The 18,893-nt window shown below is 46.0% G+C and overlaps 1 protein-coding gene across 4 annotated transcripts in view; it reads right to left on the minus strand.

The window, feature by feature from the left end:
- The window catches only part of LOC144142837 (uncharacterized), a 28,078-nt gene extending 15,485 nt beyond the window's left edge, over positions 1-12,593 (minus strand). The window contains exon 1 of one of the 4 annotated variants that reach the window (XM_077674624.1): positions 12,169-12,593. The gene's annotated coding sequence lies outside the window, so the exon portion shown is untranslated. Of the gene's footprint in view, positions 1-2,455; positions 2,607-8,662; positions 8,797-8,818; positions 8,953-12,168 lie in introns of those variants that run through there. The other 3 variants (XM_077674625.1, XM_077674627.1, XM_077674626.1) reach the window with 3 other exon arrangements.
- Between the last annotated feature and the right edge of the window lie 6,300 nt (positions 12,594-18,893).

The raw sequence follows: 18,893 nt of genomic DNA on the forward strand, positions 1-18,893 counted from the left end.
AACCGAGATCCTGGTTCTACAACAGATATTCCTATTGTACAACAGACATTTCGGTTGTGTGGCGGAGATTTTTGCTGGGTTTTTCGACTGGGTGTACGTTATCTAACATCTCCTAGACGCCCTAACGGGTTAGCGGTGTGTAGCTGTAGATGCTCGCTACATTATTAGCCCTTTCCGCCATATTTATACCACTCCTTTCCGTTTGTGTTCCCCTCTGACCTTACCGACGCAGAGTACCCGGCCAGAGCTACTCCTCAGGACGACTTCTTGTCTTTTTTCTCTTAAAGTTTGTTTTAAAGCGAAGATTTGTATGCTTCACTGATCGATACCGTTCCGTCACCAAAGCGCACTGCAGGAAAGCCAGCTTTACACAATGGGCTTCACGGAAGGATGATGATGATAAGCGAAGGCACATGAAGAGCCTCAAGAAAAAAAACCTGCAGAACTTCGAAAAATTGTCTACAATGCGTTGCATTATTATGCCGCTTCTCTAGAGTTTGAGTTCTTTGCCGCCAAATGTTTTGGTTTTGCTAAATTATGTCTGACCAATTATCTCCATTTACGCTGTTATAACGATTACAGGTGTTACTTTCGCCAAATCTGCATTTTTGTGCAAATGAAGGGCGTTACACGGTTCGCCGTTTTCAGCTTTACTTTTATACTTTTTGTTATTTTCTGGGTTTTCAAAATTCTGTTCGACGAATTATCTCCATTCACACTATTATGGCGGTTATTACGCGTGGAACTTTCGTGAACTCTGCATTACTGTGGATATGCAGGGCGTTACACGGCCCCGGCTGTGTGGGTACTCGGCAAAGAATGCTACGCCTTAAAACGCTTCGCGTGGTCGTGATCGAACCCATCTGTCCATCGCGTTATGAAGCCCACGTCTACCCGATTACGCCATTCCGCGACGGTCGAAGCAGTTCCGATTTCGGACTTTCACTTTGACTCAGGTTGCACGGGCGAAAGCTTGGCGTCTTAACCATCTGTCTCTTAAGAAAGGGGCTTCGGTTTATTGCTCTTTTTTTCTCACTTTTTTCAAGACTCATATTGCCTCAATAAAGCAGTAAACGAAATTCCTGTTTAATTCTTACGATGCTGTGAATTTTCTTGAGATGCGCTTTCTGCTGGGAGTTGGTGTTTAAGACTGTTGTATTTTGTTGGAGACCATTTGGCGTTTATTTATTAACAGAGAGATGTTTCCACATCTTGTTTTCGCTTCTGGTCGCACTCTTTGTTACACAACAAACTCGCGTTTCATATCTACAATGAAACAACAATGTCGATCCGGAGAGTTCTTTGATTCGGATTGCAAAGAGTTTCTTCAGGAATAAGAATGTTTTGCTATGAAGTACCACGCAGTTATGAGATCAGTAATTGTTCAGTTGAGGTCTATCTGATTATTGTTTATTTTCTCCCATATATATATATTGCAACAGTAAAGCTAAGCCCCGCAGATACAATTTAGCGTTGAGTGATACCGACGCTTTGAAGGAGCAATTCGTGCTATTCATGCCCCATAGATCACATCTGAAGGTTTACGCAACCTATAGATGAGGGCTGGTAGATTTAGAATAAAGCGCAACAGTTTCATTTGCCTTGTTTTCGGAATGTCAAATGCGTTACGTAGGCAGAGCAACAGAAGCCACATCCATATTTTGAACGCTTACTTAATCATTGCATTTTGTTACGTTGGTTACCCACCTTCTCAAGTCCAAGAGCAGTTGTTAGGATGCGTGAAATACAACAATGCCAAAGTGCAATAGAGGCGAAAAGCAAAAAGGCCCGTGTGTACGAAATTTCAGCATCAGTTAAAGATCCCGAGGTGGTCAAAATTAATGCGGAGCCCTTCACTACGGCGCGCCTCATCACCTGCGTTGCGTCGGCGCGTTAAGCCCTGCAATCAATCAATCAATCAATCAATCAATCAATCAATCAATCAATCAATCAATCAATCAATCAATCAATCAATCAATCAATCAATCAATCAATCAATCAATCAATCAATCAATCAATCAATCAATCAATCAATCAATCAATCGATCAATCAATCAAAGCGCTCGTTTGTTCGACGACCTGTGAATATGCTCTACGCGCAGTACGAACCCAGTGCTGGGGAAGGGCTCTCATATTTTAATTCCCAGTTGTAGCTTGCGCTGCTGAGCACGAGATCGCGGGTTCGATTCCCGGCCGCGGCGGCCGGTTTTCTGATGGAGGCTAAAAGCAAAAACGCCCCGTGTGTACGAGATTTCGGCGCACGGTAAAGATCGCCAGGTGGTCAAAATTAATCCGGAGCCCTCCACTACGGCGCGCCTCATCGCCTGCGTTGCTTCGGCGCGTTAAAGCTTAGAATCAAATCTAGACCATCCTTTACAGGATGGGAACACACGACAACACTGCAAATAACGAATTATTATTACCACTGGTACTACGGCTGGAAACACAGGCTTACTTTATGCGATCCCTTCAACGAGAAGTGGACTTTCTACAAGGTGAGTCGGAGCATCGCCTAGAGGCACCATCGCTATCGCCTTCTCCCACTGACATAAGTATAGAGCAGCCCCTGTACCGGCCGATGCACGGTGGGGCTGTTTGTGAAACGAATCCCAACCTCGAGGTAACAAAGCCCGCTTTTCGAATGCACGAACGCTTCCGAGCTGTCAGCGGGTTCCGGTGCCCGAGGAAGAAACCACCTGTCTCTGCCGTCTCAACAGGTGGCGAACAAACAAAGGCAGACCCGTCGCTATGGAACCTCGCATCTCGTGGTCCCCGCCCGACTGCTGTTGCCGCGTGTTTAAAGGAGCCATGAAGAGAAAATACAACTTCGTTTAATTTGAAAGAACTAGGATTCAGTATCTCACTCAGTTCCATTAGAGCCACAAAAGATTTTTTTAACGAAAAAGAAGCAAGAAGTATTTAAAAACTTTCAAATTTTGCGCCACAGTGACGTGTTATGAGCGAGAATGACGTCACACGGGCCAACAATAAAACACAATTTTCAGTGCGTTAACTGCACGTTAGCATTCAAGTGATGCGGTCAAATGGAACTAGAGGCCCCATTACAAACGTCCAGTCATGTGTCGTCGCGACAGGTCAGTTAGGCGGCCGCCAATCGCACAAACAAGGTTCCGTGACGTCATAGAAAAGTTGCGGGAAATTGGCTAGGGGGTCGCGACTGCTTCACACATTTTCTTTAATATCTGCGTTATTTGTTCGAAGATTGCGATGATATTGGTATCATTGTTATCGGGACCAAGCCATCTGTCTAATAAACCCAACTTGTATTTTGTCTTCATGGCTCCTTTAAAGGCATAGCGAGGATAACGTTTTCCCCGGTGCGGACTGCAAAGTTAGTTTTCGGTGAGCAGAAAGACGGAAGTATTAAACGGACAACAATAATACGGTAGCGAATTGTTTGCCAGTGCAAACAAAACAAAAGATGAGAGGGGCGAGGACATCTAGCAACGGAAATTTCATAAGGAAACCACGCGTTATATAAGCATAAAGGAAGAAGCTACCAAGTGGACTGGCCGCACAACAAAAGAGATGCAGCAAGACCTTAAAGTCGGACAGTTGCAAGTCGGGCGAGTTGGTAGGTGTTCATAACTAATCACAGCGCGAAAGACGGGACAGACAGAAGAATAACCGCAAGACAGGCGCTGACTCTCAATTGAATTTATGGAAAGCCCGCCACAAACATTTATTCCGAAGGCAAACAACGCCACACGAGTGAAAGTCGCACACAAAAACAAAAAGAAAAACAGAAAAAATAGTGCCCGTCCACTCTGTAAAGAAGGATGACCTGCAAAGCTGGACGCCGTCAACGGAATGCACGAAACAAAACACGTTTATAATTTGCGGTGGAGTATACTTCCGAGCCCATGTGCTGAATGAACCTTTGAAGGATCCAAGCTTTGTTAATGGAACTGCCAATGTCCCTCACGCGTCGTAAGGAACTTACTGTTTGTGCAAGGCCGGGTTCAGGCTGTTGCCGCAACTGTAGTAATAACTGTCGTAAATACACGGTTTATGTGTGTGATTGCAGAAGCTTGCTATGTTGCGAGGATGACGCGAAATCAAACGTTGAGGTAAAAGTTACGTCGCAACTTATATAAAGTATGCTTGAAATAGGGCGACGGCACGTGGTAATGTCAGGAACTTCAAGTGATAATGCTTTGAGGCGAAAGCATTAAAGCACCCATTCAGCAAAAAAGCCAGCGTCCGGTGGCCGTACACGAGACGGTTCCTTCGGAAGAGTTTCATACCACGGGGCGTTCCATACCGAGAGCTTAAACTCGACAGTAAGGTGAAGTGTTCGTCCGGGACAGTACACCGCAGGTGGAGAGAGCGGAAGAACGCATCCGAACGAGCAAATAAATCCACCATCTCGTCCGCTTTTCCATTATACGGCCCCAGGAACGAGACAGATCGTAGCTATTAGATAGCGTTAAGATGGATAGCAAGCCGTAAGAGAAGAAATCCTCTAGGCGAGGCGATGCGGAAGCAAGGGGTCCAAGACCTTCACCTAGACGCCCACGTCCTTCACAACTCCTACGAAGTCCTTACATGTCTTCAAACTTTTTTAAACGGCTAGTTCGGCGTACGCTGACAGCGGGCAAACCGACTAACCGCAGCGCTTAAAGCGACACTGCCGGGTCTGTGGCCGCTGTAGGCGCGCTTAAGGAAGCGGGCGAAGTCGAGTGGCTGGCGTCAATGGCCGACCTGAGCGCCACAATAAACACCAGAAAGAGAGGGCTAGCGCTCTAACGGTCAACGTATAGCGAACCGGTTTCGACGGCGCGTAGTACGCGCCCTAGCACCTCGCCGCGGAACGTCTGCAACGGGTCACCGCTTTATATTTAGACGTAGCGACCAGCTGTGCGGCGCGGTTGGCTCAATTCCATTACGCCGCATGCAGCGCAGCCTTGGCATTGAAAGGCGATGGGAGAGAGCGATGGCGGCGGCACTGAAGGCGGTTGTAAAACGGCAACTGTGCACGCTTCCGCGAGTTGCAGGGCGATGAAATTAACTGCCACACAACATACATTGCGTAGACGACATCGACCAATGTTTTCTACAAGAACAAAACAAACTACGGCAGGCAACACACACAGATTACCAAATCCTCCCCCTATTGAACAACGTTCAGGAACACATTAATTTTCGACAACGGTTTCCAACACACAGATTAAAAATGTCCTGTTAGAGCAGTTAATTGCTAAAACTTACCGAAGCATGAATAAATTATTGCAGCGAAACTGTATATATCTCTGCTGAAGTAAGTCTCTGTTTCGGGTGCATTTTGTTGTCCGTTCACTCCTTGCACTGCACGAAAAAACTGTTGTGATACCATATCCCGTGCGAAAAAATTTCGTTCTGTATTGTTTTGTTTTGTGCAAAGTAGTCGCACATTGAGCGTTCGAGGAGCATGAGAGCAAATGTATTCTCTGCAGTTTTCTTGGTTATTTATTTTGTACACTCGACTGCTAGTGTGCAATATAATATACTGTGCCCGCACGCTACCTGTCACCAGGATTAGGGCCCATAGTCAGGCTTCAAGCCTTTAGTCTCTGCTCCCCTTTCTGTACGAAAAAAAAACAAGAAAGAAAGAAAGAAAGAAAGAAAGAAAGAAAGAAAGAAAGAAAGAAAGGAGGAAAGAAGGAAATTCAAGATGCTTCCGATCGCGTAAGCCACATCGGTCCGGATACGCAGGGCAGTGAAGAGTGCCTCAAAAATGATACATGCAGCGCGTTTGCAAGAATAAACTGAAATAGCGTAGAAAACCGGGATACTTGATACAGATTCGTCCCCACTGCGCAAACATAACGGGGAAAACGGGAGGAGAACACCGGACAAGCACGGGATAAACACCGGACTGAATCGTGTTAGCTCTCCGCCTTTGTCGTTTTTAGATGTAGAATGGGAGTATCTTGATGGGTGTGGTGCATAAGAACGTGCGCCTGTGGAGTTCCTTTTAGTGGGTTCATGTATCACGTTTTTTTTTATTTTTATTATGGCTTCGATACTTTATATTTGTGTCTCTTCAATAAACATTTTTAGTTTTGGTTCAGCGTTTGTTTGGTATTTTGCTCCCCTTTGCCCGTTATTTTGTCACTGTGAAGATGAGGCGTTTGTAAAATGGAGTGCCTACAACGCCTTGCTATGTTTCAGAAGTATCGAACAACTTGATACCTGCTATTCCGTATTAGCGCCACCAACAAAGTACCAACCCCAACCAATTAAAGCAATAGCTCGTTCCATAAGTTTGCCGTTCAGTGCAGCGAGAACAGGCTTTCAATCATCGTGGTTTTAGGCCGCGAGTCACGCATATAAGACCAGGGCCCTGATGCCCGTGCGAACTGCATGTTTTGTTCGACGGTGCATAACAAGGTCGTTTCAGCGTTGGCAGTTGTGACGCTGGAGCGTCCGACGTCAGGACAAAACATGACGTTTTAGAGTGATCGGCAATACAGTTCCTTTCTTTCTTTCTTTCTTTCTTTCTCTCTTTCTTTCTTTCTTTCTTTCTTTCTGCCTGCCTGCCTGTCTGTCTGTCTGTCTGTCTGTCTGTCTGTCTGTCTGTCTGTCTGTCTGTCTGTCTGTCTGTCTGTCTGTCTGTCTGTCTGTCTGTCTGTCCGAGATGGTAGTTAAGCACAAGACTACTGCACTTACAGTCTAAAATCACAGCAGGATAACGGCAGAAACCAAACAAAAATTCCTGTCGTACGACTAAAAACTTTGTTGTGACAACAGAAGTCCTGTTGTCACGACAAAGCCATCTGTTGTTACGATACACATTTCTGTCGTAACGACTGTCTATTTTCTGAACGAAAATTCCCGTAGTCGCAACAGAACTGTCATTTAAGCTACTCTTCACAATGGGCAATTACATTCAAACCATGTGCAACTACTAATGGAACATAAGGACCACAAGGCAGAAATTCGGCCCGACGAAATATGAAAATCAGGACAGGAATACGACACGCGACAGAACATCAGAATCACGACAGGACCAGAACACGACAAACTACAGAAATTTTCTTATCATTTTCTACTGTGTTGAGCTAACATTGGAGGGAAAGTGGTATTGCGAATGTGTGGAGGAGTCGGCTTGCTGCCCTTGTTACTATTTTTTTACTTTGCGGGTGTAAAAAAATAAGCTTTTAACAGCACAGCGAAGCTGTTCTACGCTGGCCTTGACGGGAGTCTCTGCTGGTATCGTGTCACGCTCTCTCCCAGTACAGCAAAAGTCATAAAAACATAACACCGGGTCCTACGGCCTTCACATTTTGTCATAAGACGGCTCATACTGCGCTTGCAAAAAATGTCTTTCCAGCAACGCATTTGCACATAAAGGCGAAGCCGACTTTATATCATCCCGTACTGACCATCGCCGTAAGGTGTACATTCCCCACTGCAACACTAACTTGTTATTTGCCTCTTTTTTTCCCAAAACTGCTAACCGATGGAATCGCCTGCTCCCTGCAATAGCTAGTATAATCGATGCGCCTTCATTTAAGACTGTCATTGAAAATTAATTTTGTTCCTTATGATTGCTTTTATGCTCTCAGCTCTGTTGTGTATGATACTCGCATTTTTTTGTTGTTGTCCACTATTGTTTCTGTTGTTGTTCTTCTCAATGATTTGTTCACTTTTGTTTTTTCTGTTGGTAAGCCAATGACCACTCCCTTCTGTAAAGCCCTGTAGGCATTGAAGATATTCAAACAAACAAACAAACAAACAAACAAACAAACAAACAAACAAACAAACAAACAAACAAACAAACAAACAAACAAACAAATAAATAAACAAATGAACAAACAAACAAATAAATAAATAAATAAATAAATAAATAAATAAATAAATAAATAAAAGATCGATGAAAGCTTAGTTCTTTGGCTTTGCCACATCGCCTGTTGCGCAGTGAAGTATAGCCATCTACAAAGGGAGTATGATTACTGCAAACGGCTCTAACTCTTGTGTTATCGCAAGTATCTATAAAAACAACTGACATGACAGTTATCCGCCGCTAAGAATACTCTACCATTACAGCGAGTTTCGTGTACTTGTCATAATTAGTTCTGAAGGAAATTATAGACGTTGCAGAATTACTGTCTGCTGTCAATACTTGACCGTCCATGCAGGGAATATGGTTAGATAAAACGGCTGCAACGGTTGTTTTACCGGAAATATCCGAACAAAGTAATCAATGTTAGCCGCTGAGGCAAGTCTAACATTACTCTCAATAAAGAAGCCGAAGCTAGACGGAGTCTTCGTAAAGACAGCCCCCAGATTCCTTCTTTCAGGAGATTTTTCACTGGGTGGAACTGGGTTTACCTTTCTAATAGTAGCGCAGCTTACAGCATGATATCCTAAAACTGCTTTGCCGATACTGATCAGCAGTTTCAGACTTTATAGATAGTTCTTTTCCTCTATCCGGAAGGGGCTCGCGAAAACGTAGGAAATTGCGGAGCAGTTTTACGCGTAGAAGGCAACGTAAACTCGAAGCCTATAGGGCAACAGGAGACACGGAAAGCATATCTGCAAGTTTTCTTGCTTGTTGCGTCCGAGTTGAGGCGCTGATATACGAGTCCAAAAGACATCGCCAGCTTCCTGAGGTTAAAAAATGGTATATTTGAACTTGAACGCAGGTGGAACATACCTTGCACGTGGAACGCACGCGGAACGCACGTGGAACGAATAGATGTTTAGATAGTAGGGCTTCTCGCTCATTCAGTTTCCAGTGCCTACAGTAGGAATGCCGCGGAAGAAACCAGAGCGACGTTGAGACCCCAAGAGTCGATTAAAACGTGCTCACCTCTCTCTAACCAGGAAGCATTTGTTCGTGGCCGTAGAGCACAAGGCGCGACGGTACGTGACGCACACGCGGGTAGAACTCCTTTTCCGCAGGGTCAAGTTCTTAGCGCGCTTTGAGATGACATTATCACCCGATTTCGTTGGCTCCCAGCAGGCCGGATATGAAAGTGGGTCTTGATAGCGAGAAACGTGAGGCCGGATAAGATATCTCTTACGGTCTTACGACACCGGCGTCGTTGAAGGCCTGGGCGCTCACAAACGAAGTTGGCACCATTTAGGGTGTTTGCTTACTTTCCTTTCAGGAATGATAGCATTGCAGGGAAAGTGCCGCGTCGCCGAAAACTCTGTTGGAGCTCAATGAACGATATTGACCTGATATCAAATAATGAACTTCGAGAAGTGCAGCGGCCGCTCTACTTCCTTGCTGCGTGCTCTTCATTGGCTCGTGATTGTTGACCCATATCTTGTTATTGTTTACCGGTTTGAGCTATCGAACCACGTCTTTGATGGGCACGACTGGAGTGATGCGTAGATAACTATGCGCGGCCTGTGTATTTCGTGCAGATTCACCCAATCTTTTCACTGATGGTGCGTTCTTCTGTACACTGGTCATTAATTTGTATTTGTGGTTCTTCCTTCTGTTGGTTCTATACGTTTGTATTTTATAAATTATAATTAAAGTTATTTAGACTGATTATAACTTTTACAAGTAGGTTATAATTTAAACATTTTATAAATTTGGAGTGTCAAACTTTTGCGGTATTTCCGAAATTGCGAATCGGGGAGAAGTGATGTCTTCTGTGGAGTGTTCTGGAAGTTCACGAGTTCTTTTTTTTTTGAACAAGAAAAAACATAGTGGGAAGCACTATTGCTTTTTTACAACAGGGCATAATCTCTACTAAAAAACGGAGCATTCCAACTAGCTCCTAGTGAGGAGTACCTCAGGGAGCCATATTGAGCCGTCTGCTATTTATCATGACAATTATCCACCTAAAGCGCGTTTTCCCGCCTGGCGTCCAAGTCGCACTCTAGGATGACGTCCCAATTTCGAGTGCGGGGCGATAACGTTACGCCACGCATAAAAGGCTACAGAAAGCTTTCGCAAAAATTTCTGCATACCTTCACCAAAAGGACTGCAGCTGCCTTCTGATAAAAGTGACGCAATCTCTCTTACTCACAAGCACACGAAGCGACACCCACCGCTCCTAAGTGGCCGTACCTTGCAATATGCACGAAATAGAAGTTCCTTTGGACAGCGATAGACCTAAGCCTACCCTTGGCCCCACGAAACTAAGCAGTTATGTGTGCGACTGTTCCGGTGAGTTAGAATCGTCGGACATCTTGGTGGCCGTCGATGGGGCAGTGAATGCCGCGCTATGCTGCTGCTGTGAACCTATGCCGACAGCATGCTGCGCTTCAGCTTCCCTGTCCTCCAGAAGCTTCCGTCAACAAACAGCAAGTAGCTGTATGCAGCAGGAAACAATTGCTTCTGTGTCTGTCCAGACCTTCCAAAGAGGTCGTCGTGCTGGAAACTCTCATAAAACCTGGTTTTCTGCCCTTGGTTACATGTACTTCGGCTACATGAAACATTGCTTGTACATTTGCGGCTCATTTCCACTACCGACAAGAAATAAAGCTTCACTATGAGACCATCACAGAAACTCTTCGTACACACCCTGTTCTAGACAAATTTGTAACTGTCGCGCAAGTGTACGCATTCTTCGACGCTTACAATTAAATACCCTCCTTACCCCTGATCGTTCCTTTCTCTATCGTATCCGACACTTCCTCGCATGCCCTAATTGTCCGGAGCCGTAAGCTAATTTAGAACATTGTTTTTGTCTCCTGTCACATTGCAATTAAGTCCCGACACTTTCCCCACCCTCCTCCTTCAACATGGCGGGCTTGGCTAGTCTCGGACCAGCTGACGGACCGTGAACCTGGCCCGGCACATTCTGGAAGCGTATTGTTGCGTTGTAATAACGCTTTTTTTTCCTCCTCACTCCATATTCCCGCGAAAACCCAGTATTAACATGATTCGATAAACCGTCAAATTATGTAAACTGGCGTCAGGCAAGGTTTGACGACATTCAAATAGTGAAAGTAGTGTCGGGAACGCTTGACGACATACCACCTTTCTGGTCCGTTTCAGGTCAAGAAGACAATGACATGCTCTAGGTTCTTTAACCCCTACACATCAACTGCACCCCCCCCCCCTCCCAAATTAACCTGAAGCAGAGGAAGCCGCAAATTGGCCTCCTGCTGTTCGCACTTGTCCACACTAGCCGGCTGTACTGTGCCAACCAGCCCCGAATCATCGACGAAATTCAAATTGATAAACGCTGCGATAATAGGGAAAGGGACGGTTTATATTGAGTTACCAAGGTGATGAGATGGCTGCATGACGAAGGTAAGCTTTGGTTTCACAGGGGAGATTTTCCCTACATATTGTGCCGAGAAATGGGCAAACGGTAAATTGTAGGCATGACAGGAATATCGCGTGTTTTGGCCTTGAATAGCATGAGGGGTGAGGTCAGAGACAAGTGAAAGGTGAACATAAAGATATGAAACACAACTAGGAAAATCGAAAAATAGCTTTCGTGGAAGCCACATAATGACGTGGTTGGATTATATTTGTAAAGCCACATTTGTGAACTTTGTTACTCTTATGAAGCCATGCGACAATTTGACTTGCGTGGAAGAAATTGCGCCATTTCTGCGTTCGGATTTATATTTTCAAGTTCGCTTTTCTTTTGTTGACAACAGTGCAAGACTGATATGAAGGGAGGATGATGTGCATTGATTCTTGAAAAAGTACGCCTTGCTAATGGTACATGCTGTAGTTCCTCACTCTGTGCACATAAGGCACAACGGAGAAAAACGATGAGAAATTGATGCGTCACACAACGTTGATTGCTAACATCGAACACAGGGATTGTTTCATCTTAAACTTCATCCAACTGTCACGTGACTGGGAGGAGACTATGTGATATTTTGAAATATTTCGCTGAATCTTGAACATCGGTTTAGTTTTAACGTTCCCAGCCTGCCACAACAAAACAGCATGCGAGTCGGCATAAATAGAGTGATTCGAAATACTTTTTGGTTTCCACTTCAGTCGTGAATCGTAAGTCACCTGCCGTCGCTTACTTCTACAGTTACTGACAACACAGGAGAAATATTTTAGGGGGCACTGGCTCACTATTCATTGAGGAACCTCACTCAATCATTGAAGTCACGCAGCAGTTTTTGTGTTAACGACCTGCAAAACCTGCAAGTGCGTCACTGAACCAGAATAGAAGGCAGTTCATTCGAACAACATGTGGTGGCGTATGAATCAATAGCGCTTACCGCCATGGGATATGCTTCCGTACTCCTCCCGTATTGATCGACTAGCAGCAGTCGCGCAGTCGCCGCTCCAGCCCGCCGCCGCCGTCAATGCCTGAGCTTCTTTCGCAGACGATCTTCTGCAGACCTCGTCTCACACCTTTACCGACGTACAAAGGCGGCGGCGCCTTTCAGCGCACAATAGGGCGTGCACGCCTTCGTGACGGGGGCACGGGTTGTGTGGTCTAGTGTCAAGGTGCGACGCGCACCGTGAACTTCAACGGGCGCGGCGCGCGCCGCCGAAAATCCAGTTTCGTCGTCTGCTGGCCGCGTCGTCTGCTGACCTGCATTCGGATCGTTACGCCGCTGCGCAGGCGCCTAAAAACGAAACAGGAACGCTGGGGCATTGGCAGCGCTGTTTCCCCCCGTTACCTACGAGACGCCTTCTCCCCTTGACGACGCCGACGCCGCCGGAGTGGAAGAAGGGCTGAGGACGAGGCTATATTTGCGCCAGTTGCGCAAGGGTTAGCGCGCGGTATTTGAAAGCGAAGGGTAGCCGTCGGCTTTGAGTACTCCCCGGTAGTAACTGTCATTGTGGGTGTGCGTTTTTTAAACATTGGACGAGGTTGGGTAAGTTGAATTGACGTCAAAAAATGTCTATCGGTGTAAATTAAAAATTGTATTCGATCGTTTGCTTGCACTTTCAACGCGAATTTTCTCCCTTTCCGCACTCGAAGGCAACTTTGGGATGTCTACAACCCGCTCAATTCGACTACATTTGTCAGTTATCAACCTATATATGTCAACGTAGCAAAATGTTAGCTCCATTTCACGTACATTACAATGAATATTTGGGCGAAACGGGCTGGAAAATGCGTTGGTGAAGAGTGACGCCACAATGGAGCAAAATACACATCGTGTTTTGTACCAGTAAGCCAACCTGCCGCAAGACTACCATTAAAATACCACCCTCCCAGCTCTTTTGAGTGCAATGCACTTCTTAAGCGACCCTGAACCTGCGTCCACCGGCGATGTCCGCATCACATACCCACGTGGGGGATTGGCCAGGAATCTCCTCGTCTTCCTTGGCAACGGGGGGAGATTGGCGTGCGCTGCCTGGCCGCTGACATGGCACATACCCACGTGGGGGATTGGCCAGGAATCGGGCGTGAGAAGGGCTAATGCACCCGCTTAAATGCATCTTTCTTTCTTTGTAGTTGTGTGTGTGTGTGTGATCTCTCTTTCGCGAACATTACCGAACCGCGCAAATTCAACTCGTGCATTCGCACTTTCACATTCTTCCCCTCGGGGAAATGCGGGGAATTTTTCCTCCCTACCTCCCCTCTGTGAGCTGTGAGTGACCCTGATGACCAGCCCTGACCGGGTCGTCCTGCAATTACTGGTTTACGAGGCAGACATTCAAGTCCTCAGTTGAGCTATACAGTCAAACCCGATTATAACGAACCCGGATATAGCGAATTACGCTTTGTATCGAACAAAAGCAAATATGTTACGAAAATGCAAGTGAAGCATATTCCCTATAACGAAGTTCACATCGGATATATCGAACTTGGCGCGCCTACAATTGCCACTGAAATGCGTGGTCTCGGAGCAGTGATTGACATGCCGATTGGCCATGGTTGATATGTTGAGCCTCGCATAGACAGACGTGACGCCCGACACCTTCCGTAACTGTTTCCGACGCACGGGATTCACGACGGAGCCAATCCAGCCAGCGAGTCCGGACCAAGACGGCATCATCGGAGAACTGCGCGAAGAGCACCCCCAACGGTGCAGATGCTGTGCCGAAAGGAGTGTCCTCCGAGGATTCCCTGAGTGTTGACGACGATGTTGCCGCCACTGTGAGCCCCGCGAGCGCACACACCGTCGCCGATATCATGGCAGCTGGTAGCATAGCAACTGAAGCATAGCAGCAGACGATAGTGTGGAGGCGGTGACGGCAGGAAAGGTGAAAACTTGCACTGAAGCTATGTTACTAAACTGTTTTACTAAAAACAATTGAACAAAACATAAATAAGGCAAAAAAGATGTGGTGCTATTAAGCTTTCCCTCGCTTTGGTAGTTTTGGACGAACGTTACTTGATCGATTTGTGGTGTTGGCGCCAATTTTAACTTCAGAAAATGTGTTTCTCTTGCCAGTCTCAGCTGCTGCATAGTGTTTCTAGATCATTTATGTGCGATATTTGGTAGCTTGATCGCGATATTTTTAAGCTAAGCATCAAATTGCAATGCATGTCATCATAGCTGTACGTGCACACATCAGTGATTGCTTACGTTTGGCTTCCGTCGAATTCACGGTGAATTAAAAAAAAACGGTGAATTCCCGGTGAATTTATGAAGTTGAGAATAGGGCCCCAGGTCAGTGATTAAACTTATCTGATCGGGTGGTGGGTGCAGCGGGAACGCACGCCCAAACCGCGAGACATATATGTTCCCGGGGGCGCTCACACGTGGAGCAGCGATCCAAAATTGGCCACCGCTCCCGTGCTCCGTTTCCTTCTGCGCGGAACTGTACCAAAAGTTACCATTTCTATCATTTTGGCTAATTTTCCTCTATGAAACACCACACGTGATAGAAATGAACGACCTTCAGACCTTGGATTAGCTAAATGAGGTGACCTTTGATTTATGATAGCCAGTGCTGACGCTGAGGACGCGATCAATCCATCGCATAGTCAGGGTTGATGCATTGGCGGAAAAGGCGAGCCTTCGATAGTCCCCGATCCCCTAGGCCGATTCTCCGCTACGACGTGTGTCCCGAAACAGGTAACGACGAAACCTTTACATGACCCTCGGATGGCGAGCAGTTCTCGAAAAAGGCGTCATTACAGCTGACATTTGAAAAACAAAAAGTACGTTGGCGTTGTGTGCAAGCAGTCAAAAAGGCCGTGAAGAATAGACACATGTTTGGTTAATTAAAAAGGCTTCTTTGTCGGCATACAGTGATACTGATTTCATGGAGAATTTGAAACACAACGCAGATATTTAAAAAGAACAGATGAAGCAGTGGACGCTCTTAAAAGAAGCCATAATTATTGTGTACTGGGTTTTTGTACTGTGGACTTTTCGTTTCATGCCTTGTAGGGGCGGGTTCGGGCTGTCAGCGTCTCATGTCGTCGTCGTCGTCGTATTCTCATGTGGTCACGGTGCTAAAACACCGGGACACTCGTTTTCCAACACCTCTCGCTAGAACGCAACGCGTCTAAAAGAACCCACAGGGACAATCGTTTTCCAACGCCTCGCGCTGGAACATTTCATCTCCGTGGGCAAAAACTCGCACTAAAAGAACACACCGGGACACTCGTTTTTCGTTCGCGCTTGCTTGCTAGCTTCTATTGCGCTCCGTACTCGCTCCAACTTTCAAATTTCCAGTTCTCCATTTCCAGTTTCACTTGTCCTCCGTCTTCGTAATTGGGTTGCCGCATATATCAGCGCGCGCCGTGTTCCAGAAGAGACTTAGTATATTTGAATACACTTATACGCTGCATGCTTCGCACCTCCCCAGGCATCACGTTAGGGGAGATGGCCCGGTTTTTTGCCTTCTGTATAATGAATTAATCGTATAATCTCCAATCGGGGTGCAGCCAACGGTTTAGCCCAGGCAAATAACACCTTGTGGGTACGAGCCAAACAAATCGACGGCATAATCATCATCATCATCATCATCATCATCATCATCATCATAATCATCGTCGTCGTCGTCGTCGTCGTTCCTTAATTTCTTGGCGCGCCTTCATAACACCACAGGATCTTGTTTGTGCGATTGGTGTCCCCCGAACGAGACCGCTCTCAAGAACCATGACGGTGCGATTATAAAGGAGCTTTTCACTCCATCTGATCATATCACTTGGATGCTAACGGTCAGTTAACACGCTGATAATTCCGGTAATATTTTCGCTCCGTGTTTTTGCAACGCGGCATTTGAGAGGGGGTTCAAAGACGCGAAGAGAAAAGACAGTGGAAAGCAAGAGAAAGAGAATAAAGTGAGAAAGCAAGAGAGACAGGGGGTACCTTTAACCACTATTCTTTCCCTGGGTGGTTCCGCCATAGGATATTGCCACAGAGATGTTGTGATCGCCTTTCATTCCTTTGTTGCGGCGACAGGCCGGATGCCCTGCTAGATAGCTATGCCTTCATTAGCAGGTTTTTTCCCTGACAATCCTGTTCTATCCAGAGATTTCTTTTTCTACTCTCAATGTTTTTCTCGTACTTCATTTTTTTTTCTCTCTAAAATAAACCGGGTCACAGCCTAATTATTACAGGCAGCTTCTTGGCCAATCCCCCGCGTGAGTACGCGCCATGACTTAAGGAACCAACCAACCAACCAAAAGCGCAGGTGGTCACAAAAGCGATATCATTTTTCAAGTTTGCAGGTAGGCATGCCGTGTTTTAGGACACCTGACGACTTACAGAGCAAAACTTGAAAATTTCAGAATATTTCTTGCCTTTTCTTCTGTCAAGAAGCATATTTTATGGCTGGAATGTAGGCGAGTGAGCTCTCAGAAGAGGAGGAACAAACGTTTATTTTAAAATAAATGGTAGATACTCCTGGAGACGTTCACTCGCGCGGGAGACGTCATTAGTCCAGGATGTCCTGGGCAAGTGTAGCCAGCCACGCCCGGGAAATGAGCTCTAGCTGATCGTGCAGGTGGGAGCTGGCCAGCTGGCCCTCCCACTGCTCCCGGGAATGGACAGGGAGAGGCAGGGTTGTTTTAACAGCGAGCTGTTCTTGGTCGAGGCTTTCATGGGACGAGTTGTGGTAACGCGGTCGCAGCGATGTGGAGAGGGCATAGCCTAGCGTGGAGGAGAGAAAGCATTAAGCACTCATGCACAAAGTTAAAAGAATGCTTGAACGAGACGCTTATATAGTCAAAACTTTTCTAAACTACTGAATCTGGTTGAAATGTTTACAGTTGAGGCGTTCTTTTTTCAAAAGGAGCCAAATGCACCTAGTGCGAAATTGAGAAAAAAGCGGAAGTTTATTACCGGACCTAAATGCAACGCAGTTAAACCTCTTATTAGGCATGGTTCACACGTCAGCTAGGGGAAGGTTATGGCCACAAGTAACTAAAAATTATGTGGTGAATTTGATCAATATCGGGTTGATAGGTCTGGATTTGGATCACATTCAAGTGAAACATTCAATTTGATGCGAAACTGTTATGAAACGTTTATTTTAATTGACTTTCAAAAATGGTGCGATTCGGTTTTGGTAGAAGAGGCATTAAACATATGCAGCAGGGCTTCAAGAACCGTATAACGATACATTGAGAACAGATGACTCCCCTTGGCAACATTAGCAGCTCTTTCAGAATTCTTTTGTTCGATGATTTTCTTGTGCCCGCCTGAAGGCTCTCACCAAGTAAGCAAGCTTTTCGTTGCTTTGCCATGAATGTCCAAAACGCTTCACAAGGCGGCTGCTCATATCTTCTTCCTCACCTTAATGAAGTGGTTCCTACCCTTAGAGGGGGGGGGGGGGGTTGCTAGGGCTTGTAAGCGGCGGCTATTTACTGAAGTACTAAATTGGTAAATATGAAAGCAAACAATAAATATAGCCAGAGTTGATCCGTAAGCACGGGTGAGACGAAATAAAGTCATTGTTTTACATCTCTCAGTTTCATTTTGTTCACTTCTTGTTCTGTTCACTTCGTCGTCGAAATCTGTGGACAGACCTTTCGTCAATCTCCTAATTGCCATCTGAAGTCACGATAAACCATCTCCAAAAAGCAAAAAAAAGGAAGACTTCCGGAAACCCCCACGAACAGTTTGAAGAGAGAGAGAGAGAAACAACTTTAGCTGAGCCCATTTCAGGTGACGCTCGCAGGCGTCAGTCAGGGTGGAACCCTATTCACGAGTCGCATAAGAGTCCAATACTTCCTGGCCCCTGGACGCGAGCTCTTGCTGGGTCGACAGGTCAGGGCTGGACATCAAGATCTCCCATCGCTCGGGTAGGGGGGGAAGGGGAAGGGGGAGGGAGGGTAGAGGATTCTTGAGCTCAGTACACTCCGCCAGTATGTGCGGCACGGTGCCTTCAGTCTCTTTGCAGAACGGGCAGATGGGGTCATGTTCTGACGGGAACATCTTGTGCAATAAAGCTGGGTGCGCCAGTGACCCCGCTTGTGCGCGGCGCACTATTGTTTGTTGCTTGCGGTCGAGTTGCTGGTGCGGCACGGGAAGCCTGCACCTGGCGCTCGAGTCAAGCCAAAAGCAAACTCCCGTTGGACAAATGAATTTCGCCCATTTTTATCCGGGGAACAGCAGAATCTGGCTCATATTTGATGCGAACTACGACCTGCGTACACGTTTGCAGGGCGTTATCTCACCTATTTTCTTGCCACTTCTTTTTTAGGGGAAAGTTTCTGAGTTTTTCTTTTCCTTGCAGTTTCATCTAACTCAGTTTCGGTTTCAGGATCTGACTCATTTTGAAGGAAAAAAAAAAACGCCTGCATTGTCAACATTGATGAGCAAAAAAAAAAAAACAACCATATTTGATGTGAGACATCAATACGTAAGGGATATTTGCATTATTCTTGTTTAAAAAATACATGGCCGCTTGGTTTTTGCGATAGCGAATCGTAAAAAAGCGTCGCTCCCCGTGGCAGTGTTAAAAGTAACCAAAAGTTTCAGTAGATGGCACGAGCCGTGGAACACGGCAAAAGAGAATCAGCGCGAACGAGAATCGATCTTCTGGCTTTGATAAGTTCTATGAAGCTTAGCGTTGCGATTAG

Source organism: Haemaphysalis longicornis, unplaced genomic scaffold (genome assembly GCF_048455015.1).
Source record: "Haemaphysalis longicornis isolate Haplotype H1 unplaced genomic scaffold, Haemaphysalis longicornis Haplotype H1 scaffold_6, whole genome shotgun sequence".
NCBI classification, from domain to species: Eukaryota; Metazoa; Arthropoda; class Arachnida; order Ixodida; family Ixodidae; genus Haemaphysalis; species Haemaphysalis longicornis.